Source organism: Amblyomma maculatum, chromosome 1, assembly GCF_055883805.1.
Source record: "Amblyomma maculatum isolate TAMU_Amacu chromosome 1, ASM5588380v1, whole genome shotgun sequence".
In the NCBI taxonomy this organism is placed as follows: Eukaryota; Metazoa; Arthropoda; class Arachnida; order Ixodida; family Ixodidae; genus Amblyomma; species Amblyomma maculatum.
The window spans coordinates 50,387,534-50,401,089 of NC_139344.1; the positions used below are offsets into that span (position 1 = coordinate 50,387,534).

The 13,556-nt window shown below is 48.9% G+C and overlaps 1 pseudogene; it reads left to right on the forward strand.

The window, feature by feature from the left end:
* LOC146202347 (uncharacterized) overlaps positions 1-13,556 on the forward strand; it is a 65,821-nt pseudogene that overhangs the window by 18,371 nt on the left and 33,894 nt on the right.

Here is a 13,556-nt window from a genome sequence, read left to right on the forward strand (position 1 = left end):
ACAAGAAAACAAAAAACGGACACACACATGTTGTGCCCTTTTCTTTTTTGTGTTCGTAATGCAGTTCATGGCACGAAAGAAAAATACTCCGTGAACATATTTTCGAGAAACACTGTATACGGCGCAAAGAAGACAACACAAGAAATAAAAGGAAACCATGTGAACATATGCTGTCCTTTTCTTTCTTGTGTCGTCTTCTTAAATTTGCGCCGTATACAGTGGTTCTCGAAAATATATGTTCACGGAGTTTGTTTTTTTTTTTTTTCGTGCCATGAATTGTATTTGGACAGCAAATAAACTGATGCACTCGGAGTTGTAAAAGACACGCTCCAGCGAGAAATCGGATGCTTAAATTATATATACGTCTCGCCTCTCTCAGTTAAGATTAACCACGGCCGGTTCGAGGGAGAGCGCGCTTCTCTTCTCTTACGGTCTCTCCAATGGGGTCTGTTTCCACCGCCCGCCGCGCCTCGATGGGGTCGCCACCGCCCCACTACTGCTGCTCCGCTACAGCCGTTCACGCGCAAGGGAAACGCACGCTCGCTTTTAGCTTCGCTCGCATCAGTTGCAACCGGCAGCTCCTGACATTTCGCCCCTTATGGTTTATACAAAGGCCGTAATCAGCATCGAACATTTATTGTGCACGAGGAATAAAATACAGCCAACAATCCGCTGACGCGCGCGCGCGCGCCTTCGTCAGTGCGGTCGTGCACGGTCGAATGAAGCTTCGGGTACACTTCAACATTTTTTACCCCAAAGTTTTGTACAAAAATAAATTTACCAGGCTATGCAATGTGCCTTTGAATGTTTTAAGCAGGTGTAGCGCGACCTGACGTGAGCGCGTGGTGAACTGTTGGGTGGAGATTTTGTCAACCGCTACCGTTTTCGTTTAGATCAAACGAGGCACCGGCGAAAGTTCATGGTTCGTCTCAGATCCAGAGTAAAGAAGAAAAATTTACTGATATAGTAAAAATGTCATTTGTCTAGTGGAGTGGGCTGTTCTAGCATCGTTCAAAACATAGCAGTCGGTTGAAAGACCGAAGATGCATATGTAGTCTCGCGACTACTTTTAAACATGGAAACGGGCATAAAGAGTTAAGCAGAATCGAAAAGAGCGGCAAACAATAAAAACATTGTCCTTCAAAGTTACACATTGCACTACATATTCTTCCATTCATCAAAATGCGACCTGCGTCTAGAAAATTCAGTCTCAAAATCTTCCGGCACGGCTTGTGCACATAAGAAGTTGGCCTCTCGGTCTTCTCTGTCACTTTCCTGGTATAATTATTTGAGAAGAATTCTGAGATATTTTCCAAATATCAAAGAAGCGGACCTAATAACATGCTATTGTCAGTTCCTGTCGGGCAACTCAGAGTTGAATTCTGAAATGCTGACTGAATCAGGTTCTTAAGTACTTCGAGGACATTTGTGCAGTTGGTGCACGGCAGCTTTTTCGAAAAAAAAAAAGCTTGTTCAATAGGGCAACAAGCTCTAGTTTCGGATAATGCAGTCAACTAAAATATTGTCCTCATAGAAGAGTGTACTACATGGGGCTGCTTCTTTCGCTAGTTTCAAGAATAGCGCAAGCGTCACACCCGAAGTTGATTACCTAACCGATATATCCAGCGACGTAAGGTAAACCGGAATAATGATAGTGGGAAATGAGATGGTAGGACATGCCATCACTTTTTTCAGTGCCCTTTATTTTGCTCTCAGATGAAACGTCCGTCTTGACAATGTAGTGTCGTGACGCTGGGACTAAGTCGACCCGGCCTTCACTTGGTAGCGTGCAGAGTCTCCGGGTTGATGAAGGATTGAATCTTCGAAGTTGGTAAAATATATACAAGCAGGTTTAATGGCACTTTGAGAAAACTTATTTACATGAAAAAAAGGGTATATCAGCAAAATGGCAAGCGTTAAGAGTTCATAGCGAGAAGCGTCTGGATGAGCCGTTTACCCAGGGCTCAGAGCGTCATTTCGTGCTCTGCAACGTCCTTAAATCCCCCTATGTCCAGCCCCTCTCTGAAGATGCTGACCAATCAGTTCCAGGGCACACCCCTCAGATATCGGCAACCAATCGGACACATCACTGCACTGATGGTCTGGTGCACTGACTGGTCCAGTATTGTTTCGTCGGGCGTAGTCACTTGTTGTCGGATAGAGCTTGGGAACGGCGAGGAGGTAAATTTCGATTCTTAAGATCCGTTATGTTGGTTCCGGCAAGTGGATTTCCTTCTCAGAAACCCAAGTATACGTGCGCGCCACGAATACTGCTCCCAGCATTGTCCCTTTCCGGCAATTGCAACTCTTTCCTGCATTCGCGGGAAATCCTCTAATGGCCGTAATCCTCATGCTCCTTCCTTCTCCTGTACGTCAGCGGACGTGTCACTCCGGTCGTCTCCTTTGGACAATAGGCATTCCTCACTTGACAATAGCGCCTCTCGACGGGAAAGGTGAACAGTTGAACAAAAGCACTTCCGGCTATTTCTCACAGGGCGACGTTTCTTTGTATTTTTCTTGACGTTCCCTTGGCAGGGCCAACTTGTTAGTTGCCGGTTCACGACAAAGCAAAGCATGCTCACACAAAAAAATTCATGTGAACACGCTCACTTAGAGCCCTTGCACAAACAGCACGTATCAATACCATGCCCACAGGCGCACAATAGAGCGCGCAAGCGCGGAACATGCCCGGTCACAACAGCCTCCTCCCCCGCCAGAAGAGTCACGGAGGGCAGCAGTCGCAGCTGCTGCATGAAGAGACGACTTAATGGCCTGCACATGAACACTTGAAGCTCGCTGTCGCTTGTCGCGTTGTCTTGATTGTCGTAGAACAAATTGCTTGAGCTGTCTTTGAAACTCAACCACATGTCTAAGCAAGCACTCCGCTCCCATCTGAAGAGACCAGGTCAAAAGAAAACTGCCATCGTTGTCCGAGAAAAGCCCACACTCAAGACGATCAGGACCCACGTGTGCCTAGAAAAGCAAACGTGCTGCTTTATATAGTCACATATATACAAGCGCACGAAAAAAACAAGAACCTGAGTATCAGTTTGGATACATGGTGAGGAGCACCTCGGACCGCTTAGAAACAGCGGCTAAGCGCGTCCGCATTCCCATTTAACTTCCCCTTTTTGTATCTTATTTCAAAATTGTACAGCTGTAAAATCAAGCTCCACCTCAGAAGGCGACTGTTCTTCGATGTCGCAGTTTGCAGCCAAGCCAGGGGACAATGGTCCGTCTCCATGGTGAATTTGGCCCCTCCAAGATAGCCCTGCAATTTTTGAATGGCTCATACAATGCAAGCGCACTACGCCTACCGGGGATTTTCACTGCGTAGTTAGTGTTAGAAAGCTTTGAAACGACTTCAGCAGGTCCTTCCCACTGCACTTCGAGCTTATTCTGCCTTGAACCTCTCAGCAACATCACCTGATCCCCGATACGAACGTCCTTTGACGGGCTGACTTATCATAGTACGCTTTGGAACGAGCCTGGGCTGACTTCATGCTGGCCTCAACGAGTTCCTTAGTGTTATGTAAGCGATTCAGGAGGTTCAGAATGAATTCTACTACTGTTGGGTCTTCTCCGCGCCGCTCCCAGGCTTCGCGCACCATTCGCAAAGGTGAGCGCAGTGACCTTCCGTACACCAACTCGGCTGGGCTAAATCCAGTGGATTCGTGCGGCACTGACCGCAAAGCAAAACGTGCTGCAAGCAGGCAGGTATCCCATTCGCCTTGTTTTCATAGCACAGTCCCCTCAGGACGCGTTTGAGAACAGGAGGCAGTTATACAACTGCTCCAAAAACATTCGCTCGACTACAGCGTCCCTATCACTGTAGAATCAATGCTCTTTAGCCACTCGCCAAAATTGACGCTTAAATTGTACAGGAATTCAGGGTAACTCTCGTCCCTGGACTTAGTAGCGTTCCGAAAGCGTTGTCTGAACGCCTCGGCGCTAAGCCTATATTTTCTCAGAAGGCAAGCCTTGACCTACTCGTAGTTGTCCGCGTCCTCCTTGCTTAGCCGCGCGACAACCTCCGCTGCCTCGCAGGGCAGAACCGTCAATAATCTGTGAGACCAAGTGTCTCGCTGGAAGGACAGTTTTTCGCAGGCTCGCTCAAAGTTAGCCAGATACAGGCCGATATCCCGATATCATATATGGCTGCATGTACTTTGACATCTTGAAGTCTGCCTCATTGTTGAGAAGAGGTACCGCTAGCTGGGGACAATTGCCCGACCTCCTGCTCAACTCTACTTCTAATTTCCGGAGCTTAATTTCTTGCTCCAGCCTTTTTGAATTTCTCTCAATTTCACGCTCACGCCTCTTTTCCTCTTTTTCCCGCTCTTTCTGCCGTCTGAGCTACTCCTCCTTTTTTGGTCCGATGAGGTTCCATGCTTCACTGAGCTCCTCATCATCGGTTCCCAAATCAGTGATTGCCTTTAAAATCAAGGGTTTTCGTGCCAAACCACTTGTATCAATTCCCAATTCCTCACACAATAGCAACAGTTCCTGTTTCTGCAGCTTTTGTACGTCCATGATCGCTCCGAGTGTCGGCTACTTCCAAAACAACTGTGCAAAATACCAAACCTAAAGGCGTTTCAACACTCTACCAGTTCTAAAATCTAACCCTGCTCTGGAACCTGGTCCACATCAGAAGAAAAGCCAAGCACTCACTCACACATGCTATCGATGTTCCGAGCTGCTCTCTTGTTGGCTGATTGTTGCTTGAGATGCCACCTCCGATCACCAGATGTTGTGGCTAGTAGCTTCAGATGCCACCTCCGATCACCAGATGTTGTGGCTTGTAGATTCTGATCCACCTCCAATCACCAGATGTTATGGCTTGTAGATTCAGATCCCAAAGCTGGTCACCAGTTGTCGTGACGCTAGGACTATGTCGACCTGGCCTTCACTTGGTAGCGTGCAGAGACTCCGGGTTGATGAAGGATTGAATCTTCGAAGTTGGTAAAATATATACAATCAGGTTTAATGGCACATCGAGAAAACTTATTTACATGAAAAAAGGGTATATCAGCAAAATGGCAAGCGTTAAGAGTTCATAGCCAGAAGCGTCTGGATGAGCCGTTTACCCAGGGCTCAGAGCGTCATTTCGAGCTCTGCAACGTCCTTAAATCCCCTATGTCCAGCCCCTCTCTGAAGATGCTAACCAATCAGTTCCAGGGCACACCCCTCAGATATCGGCAACCAATCGAACACGTCACTGCACTGATGATCTGATGCACTGACTGGTCCAGATTGCTTCGTCGGGCGTTGTCACTTGTTGTCGGGTAGAGCTTGGGAACGGCGAGGAGGTAAATTTCGATTCTTCTGCAAAGATCCGCTATGTTGGTTCCGGCAAGTGGATTTCCTTCTCAGAAACCCAAGTGTACGTGCGCGCCATGAATACTTCTCCCAGAATTGTCCCTTTCCGGCAATTGCAACTCTTTCCTGGATTCACGGGAAATCCTCTAATGGCCGTAATCCTCATGCTCCTTTCTTCTCCTGTACGTCAGCGGACGTGTCACTCCTATCGTCTCCTTTGGACAATAAGCATTCCTCACTTGACAATAGCGCCTCCCGACGGGAAGGGTGAACAGTTGAACAAAAGTACTTCCGGCTATTTCTCACAGGGCGACGTTTCTTTGTATTTTTCTTGACGTTCCCTTGGCAGGGCCAACTTCTTAGTTGCCGGGTCACGACAAAGCAAAGCATGCTCACGCAAAAAAATTCATGTGAACACGCTCACTTAGAGCCCTTGCACAAACCGCAGGTATCAATACCATGCCCACAGGCGCACAATAGTGCGCGCAAGCGCGGACCATGCACGGTCACAACACTCGCAACATCAAATATTCTTGCTCTGCATCTGTGGCATCATGACACCAACCTGCACCGTTTCTCTTAACGGTGTGCCGTGACTATAGAGTTAGGTTACCGGTATTACGATTATTTTGAGTACTTTCCTGTAAAGCTGACCGTCGTGATAGAAATGACAATTTGATAGTTGGCTGACCTGTTTTCTGGCAGTAAAATAGCTTTCGATGGGCAGTACTATGTGTCCCGTACCTGTGCCTGTTTCTGGCAGGTTGCGTGGGCCTGCATGCACCAAAAAGATTGCTTAATATTATTCAGATCAGCTGTACTATATAGGAATTTTGAATTACACAGTTTGCTTAGCTTGTTTGCACTGGCAGTCACTACATCAGACATGGGGTAGACACTGTGAGTGCAGCTTGCGATGGCAATGTAATGGTATGTGCGTCCGAATTTATTACATGGCCTAGCAGGTTTGTCACAAGTCCTTCAGGCTGCCCAGGAGTGTGGAAAAAAGGGCGGAGTGTGTTTTGTATATATATTGCTCTTAGCTGCGCACCCCGCTTTACCGTCCCACGGGAAGCTACAAAGTACAGTGATGGGACAAAGTGGCCGGGGGGAGGCACAGCATGTTCTCGCAGTGAAAGGTTTTGGTCTGTGTGCAATCTTTAGCCTTGTTCGGTTAATACAAACATTTTTTTACTGTCTCAGTGATTTCAAATTTACGAGGTTTTTACCGTACTTAGCAATGCATAGATCGAAACTTATGCTCACAGACTTCTCTGCTGGATGTGCAGCCATCGCTAGCTGTTTTCTGGGATCATATCAGCCAGCACCTGAGTATGCTGTCACCAAACTTCCCTTTTCCAAGGGTGGACATTCGAGGTCAGTTCTCGGCTCCAGCAGCAGCAGCAGCAGCAGCAGCAGCAGCAGCAGCAGCAGCAGCAGCAGCAGCAGCAGCAGCAGCAGCAGCAGCAGCAGCAGCAGCAGCAGCAGCAGCAGCAGCAGCAGCAGCAGCAGCAGCAGCAGCAGCAGCAGCAGCAGCAGCAGCAGCAGCAGCAGCAGCAGCAGCAGCAGCAGCAGCAGCAGCAGCAGCAGCAGCAGCAGCAGCAGCAGCAGCAGCAGCAGCAGCAGCAGCAGCAGCAGCAGCAGCAGCAGCAGCAGCAGCAGCAGCAGCAGCAGCAGCAGCAGCAGCAGCAGCAGCAGCAGCAGCAGCAGCAGCAGCAGCAGCAGCAGCAGCAGCAGCAGCAGCAGCAGCAGCAGCAGCAGCAGCAGCAGCAGCAGCAGCAGCAGCAGCAGCAGCAGCAGCAGCAGCAGCAGCAGCAGCAGCAGCAGCAGCAGCAGCAGCAGCAGCAGCAGCAGCAGCAGCAGCAGCAGCAGCAGCAGCAGCAGCAGCAGCAGCAGCAGCAGCAGCAGCAGCAGCAGCAGCAGCAGCAGCAGCAGCAGCAGCAGCAGCAGCAGCAGCAGCAGCAGCAGCAGCAGCAGCAGCAGCAGCAGCAGCAGCAGCAGCAGCAGCAGCAGCAGCAGCAGCAGCAGCAGCAGCAGCAGCAGCAGCAGCAGCAGCAGCAGCAGCAGCAGCAGCAGCAGCAGCAGCAGCAGCAGCAGCAGCAGCAGCAGCAGCAGCAGCAGCAGCAGCAGCAGCAGCAGCAGCAGCAGCAGCAGCAGCAGCAGCAGCAGCAGCAGCAGCAGCAGCAGCAGCAGCAGCAGCAGCAGCAGCAGCAGCAGCAGCAGCAGCAGCAGCAGCAGCAGCAGCAGCAGCAGCAGCAGCAGCAGCAGCAGCAGCAGCAGCAGCAGCAGCAGCAGCAGCAGCAGCAGCAGCAGCAGCAGCAGCAGCAGCAGCAGCAGCAGCAGCAGCAGCAGCAGCAGCAGCAGCAGCAGCAGCAGCAGCAGCAGCAGCAGCAGCAGCAGCAGCAGCAGCAGCAGCAGCAGCAGCAGCAGCAGCAGCAGCAGCAGCAGCAGCAGCAGCAGCAGCAGCAGCAGCAGCAGCAGCAGCAGCAGCAGCAGCAGCAGCAGCAGCAGCAGCAGCAGCAGCAGCAGCAGCAGCAGCAGCAGCAGCAGCAGCAGCAGCAGCAGCAGCAGCAGCAGCAGCAGCAGCAGCAGCAGCAGCAGCAGCAGCAGCAGCAGCAGCAGCAGCAGCAGCAGCAGCAGCAGCAGCAGCAGCAGCAGCAGCAGCAGCAGCAGCAGCAGCAGCAGCAGCAGCAGCAGCAGCAGCAGCAGCAGCAGCAGCAGCAGCAGCAGCAGCAGCAGCAGCAGCAGCAGCAGCAGCAGCAGCAGCAGCAGCAGCAGCAGCAGCAGCAGCAGCAGCAGCAGCAGCAGCAGCAGCAGCAGCAGCAGCAGCAGCAGCAGCAGCAGCAGCAGCAGCAGCAGCAGCAGCAGCAGCAGCAGCAGCAGCAGCAGCAGCAGCAGCAGCAGCAGCAGCAGCAGCAGCAGCAGCAGCAGCAGCAGCAGCAGCAGCAGCAGCAGCAGCAGCAGCAGCAGCAGCAGCAGCAGCAGCAGCAGCAGCAGCAGCAGCAGCAGCAGCAGCAGCAGCAGCAGCAGCAGCAGCAGCAGCAGCAGCAGCAGCAGCAGCAGCAGCAGCAGCAGCAGCAGCAGCAGCAGCAGCAGCAGCAGCAGCAGCAGCAGCAGCAGCAGCAGCAGCAGCAGCAGCAGCAGCAGCAGCAGCAGCAGCAGCAGCAGCAGCAGCAGCAGCAGCAGCAGCAGCAGCAGCAGCAGCAGCAGCAGCAGCAGCAGCAGCAGCAGCAGCAGCAGCAGCAGCAGCAGCAGCAGCAGCAGCAGCCAGCGTACAGCATGATATATGCTTGACAAGAGCTGGAATGTCATCTCTTGGGGCTGGAGGCCACTTCCAGGGTAGCACTGCACCTGTGCCGCATTCACGCATGGCTTCTATAGTTTCCTTGTCTCAATCACAGTCCTTCTACCAAGGTGGACAGCAGGTCCCACCGGCTGCAGCCCCTGTAAGTACCACTCTTCATAACTGCTGAACACAATATGGTAGCATTGCAAATGCAACCGGGCCGTGGGGTCTCTTCTGTTCTTGGGGTCTTGTTTCCAGTTTGCACATGCAATAAAAAGTACATGCACATGCTGTTTTGCTTGAACGTCGTGGAAGGTCGAGGGCTTATTTTATGCTTTTCGTTTTATGTAGCTTGAAATGCAGCTTTGGTGTGCAACGTGTGCTCTACCTACAGCATTGCTTTCCTTGCTTCAAATGTGAATACTCTCTTCACCTTCTGCTGAAATAAGAAGGCAGGTCTTCACAACAGAATAACTGAAAGTTGGCTTGCACATCAAAAGACTGGGGCATGAATAACCTAAGACAATCATGTACACAGTGCATTGGATTTGCCCCCTTTTGATGGCTTCATGTCCATTCAGATTATGAATAGTATGTTATTAGTACCCCTGAAAAATATATACAGCAGCTCTATCTCATCTATACACACCTTATGAGGCAGAGTTGCTGAGGCTAACAAAAAAGGTTTCAGCCTTAGGTGCGTACAATGCGGGGGGCTGTGGAAAGGAAGATGGTAAATGCAACATTACGAGACAGGAAGAGATCAAAGTTGGTGAATGAACAGATGTGAGCTAATGACGTTATAGCTGAAAGCGAGGAGAAATATGCATGGTCAAGGCATCTAATGCGAAGGCGAGGTCATTGATATTTGTGAAGGGTAACTGGCCAGATTCCAAGGAAAGGTAAGCAAAGCAGGCGTGGCATAAAGTTAGGTGGATGAGATCACGAAGCTTAGAAGGATAAGAGGGCCACAGCTGGCACAAGAGCGGGTTTATATAGGGCTAAGGGAGAAACATTTGCCCAGCAGTGGGTGTATAGTCAGGCTTATGATGACGATGATGTCCGTTGTTCAGACTCCAGCCTCATGTGAATAATAAATGCATTTTTTTGCGAAGCTAAGTGTTCTGGTTATTTTCTTCTGTACATCAAACCTCAGGTTAACCAGTTTGGCCGCCGGGATTTGGGGCCATATGCCGGCTTTGGTGCACCCGTGTATCAGCATTCTGAACCTGTCTTCGAGCCTCCAGTGGCATCTATGCCACCACCTCCTGTGGACCCTGTGACATCTGTTCCATACAACAAAGGTAGACCAAATGGCCAGCATGTTGTCAGAGCCCCCCTTTTCCCTTGAAGCTGTCTCAGAAGGTCAGCACCACAACTGTTGGCACAACAAAGGGCTCAATGGGCTCGTCCTTGAAATAGTGACCAAATTAACAGACCTACTTTTGGTTTGTCTATGCCTCAGAAAGGGGCTGTGTACTCCACTTTGCCTGTGCTTTATTTTCTTGGCCTGTGCATTTTTTATTTATCTACTTTCCCCTCCTAACTTGGGTCATTTTGTCATGAGAGTGGGCAGGATGGGAAGACTCGCATTCGAATTGAAATCTGCAGATTACCTTTGTTTGCTTATGGTGAGGTACAGTAACTTTCCCGACAGTGAAGCTGTGAAGAGGAAGTTGCAAATACCACAAGGTAAAATATTTGAGTGACTTGATCGGTGTGCACGACACTGGTGCCAGACTTATTCAGGATATGTTGGATACGTAGAGTCGTACATAGCAAATAATACTTTGTTTACAGGTATGTTAAAAGGCAATGCTATCTATAGGTTGAAAGATTAGTCTCCCATGATGTCAGGTACTGCACCACTTTTACAAAGAACAGAGCTTGAACAACTATGCAAAGTTAAAAATAAAAGTGAGATATGTAATCTGAGACTTACCAAGTTGATCAGCAAGGGGCACTGTATGTCTACACGTCTTTTCGTCTGCTGTAAGCCACACATAGCACGTAATGCCTGCATGATGATGAGGCTAGCTTAGCCATGTCTTGCATTCTTGTGCCTTTGTGCAAAAGTGTAAGAAAGCTCCCTTGCATAGGTGAGCGAAAGAAGTGGGGAAGCCCATTTGCAGAGTCCGTTTTTTGATGAGGAAGCGTTCATTTTTTCCCTCTAGCTTGCCTAAAGATGCTCAACACGTACTGTTGCTAGGAGCCGCGGTGGGTCATGGCCACTGTGAAAGTTTGCCATAGCCACAAAAAAACACATGAACAGTTTATATTAATAATAATTCTTTCATAGGAAGGGAAATGCGTAGTATCTGTCGCACTTGCTCTGTGGACACCTGAACCGCGCCACAAGAGAAAGAAGGAAGGTGGAAGTGAAAGTGGAAAGAGAGAAGGGGGAGATGTAGTGGAGGGCTATGGAGTAATTTCGACCACCTGGCGATCTTTAATGTGCGCTGACATCGCACAGCACGTGGATGCCACTCCGTTTTGCCTACATCGAAACGCAGCCGCCATAGTCCGGTTCGAACCCGGGAACTCCGGTACAGTAGTTGGGCGTCTTACCACTGCACCACCATGTCGGGGCCGAACAGTCTATCTTAACTAATTGTTTTGCATTGAGTCTATAGAAAACCAACTAATGTTTCGATATTGTTCCTTTGATCGAAGAGTTCATCATAGCTGAGATGATCTTAACAAGAGTTTACTGTATAATAGTGTCATTCCTCGGCAGCTTTTCTGTGCCTTTACAAATGACTTGAGAAGCGAATGCACTGTATCTGGGGGCAGCTTTCTGTGGCTGTGGAGCAAAGGCTGAGCCGGTGGGTGCTATTTCTGCGGAAGAGTATACTTCCCACAGACGTTTTGCAGATCCTGCTTCGGAATATTATATCATTATGGAAATATCAGCATTATGTTTACATCGAGAATATACCATAATACTAATTAGTACAGCATGAGTATAATGCACCATGCACATGCCAATGGCTACGCCGTCTGTCAGCATTCCCGCAATTCATAGGCAAGCTGCGTCCGCCATGTCTCCCTGCCAGTTCCTGCAGGCCTTTGCAATGCTGTTATAATTTCACAATGAATGTCATGTGAGTATTCATCAGTCATGAATTTACGTTCACACAGGCTTTCAGCGACAGAAAGGAGCACACTGTTGTGTACTTAACAGCGCAACGTGCTCGACAGAGAGCATTGCAACGAGGCAGCATGGTGACAGCCAGTCTTGTTCACTCCATCGTTTAGTGGGCAAGCCCCAAGCAAGTGAAAGCAGCGGCTTAGTGATGTGCACCAGCGATATGTATGGCAGTTTCGATGCCTACGCACTCTGGCTTAGTGAACATAGCGTTTGTTGCATGTGGCAATACGTATATGTCAAAACGCAAATATGAAAGTATATGTTGTTTGAACCAACTGGAATAGCTAAGCACAATTTGTTTTAGTCTTACTGGTCCTTGATGCTACATTGTATGCCAGGATGACGCCTCACCCAGGAGCAGGTATTTTTGTTGTAAGAAATAAACGAAAAAATTGGTAGACGTGAAATAGTTGCCAGTCAGTGCCTTACTGAAAAAAGAATGTGTCACTGAGCAGATAGCGCACGTAAATGTCCCCTTTCGTGGCGTCTCACATAGAAAGTGTTGTCTTCTTAACATCAAGACAGAATTGAAACTGAGAACCATAACTGAAGCCAGATATGCCCGAATTACCTAGAAGTCGAACCTCGCTATAACGAACACGGATATAGTGTATTATCGGATAAAACGAACTAAAATCAAATTTTTTTCGTCTATGGTTTATTTTTAGGGAGTTCTTTCTGTATAACGAAGCAAAAATGTCAAAATTTGACACTTGATCGGTTATATTGAAGCAGCTCTTTTGTATTAAAACGGCCAAAGATGCGGAAATGAGCCAGAAAATAATAAAGAAATGCAAATTTTCTATCAATAGAATTGCCCGCAGCAGAAGTGTGTTTAAATTGTCTGTGTGTTCGAGTGCCTCGTCAATTAGTAGCGGCGACAAAAATCACCAACAGCCCATGGCCTTCGAGATCACACCTCCTCACGTGGTGTTCTCGGAGGTCATAAATGGACTCTAATGTTGCCGTCGCCGCTGTTGGAGTCCGGCCATGCAATGGCTGACAGGCATGGGACCTTCATGTCATCTTTGCTTCATCATGGCGTGAGCCCCCTGCCTTGCCTGTGTCACTGCTACCGACCCATGTGCGCAGGCTACACTCCCCGAGTTCGTTGGCTTTGTAGCAGAAATTGTGCGTGGAGGCAACATCCCTTCTTAGTATTCATTTTCGCTCTCCAAAACAGAATAAAAAGCGACATTTCATGTTTATACCAAGCTTTTAATTAAAACGTTGTACATTTTCGCACCTTTGTGTTGTCCATATTGCTTTTTCTTTCGTTTTATTACCGAGCTTATTTACAAGAATTTGGGCGCACACTTTTATAATGAATATCGGCTAAAACGAACAAATTTGCGCACCCGTACTAATTCGTTATAACAAGGTTCGAGCACACTGTAACACAGTGAGGAAAATCCCCACTGCCATATATAGAAGTCCTTGCTGTAGGGCTAATTGGTTCATGATACATTGGAAGTGCATGAAGGACATTATCACAGGAAAGAGGGACTTCCTCTTCTGTTCTGTGTTCATGACCTTTGCACCGTCCCAGTGTGTACCACCTTCACACCCTTAGCTGCATAGCCACAAGAAGCTGTTCCTGAGTATAGATTTTCTTTCTAGGCCAATCAATCTTACTTTGAAAGCTATGGTAGCATCACTAGATATAGTTATGGCAAACTATTTATTAACAATCACTTGGCAATGGTGTCCAACACTTTGACAATGGGCTCAACTGGAGTGTCATATTTTTGGCGATCAACTGGAGTGTCATATTTTTGGCGATAGTACACAGCAGAAAGA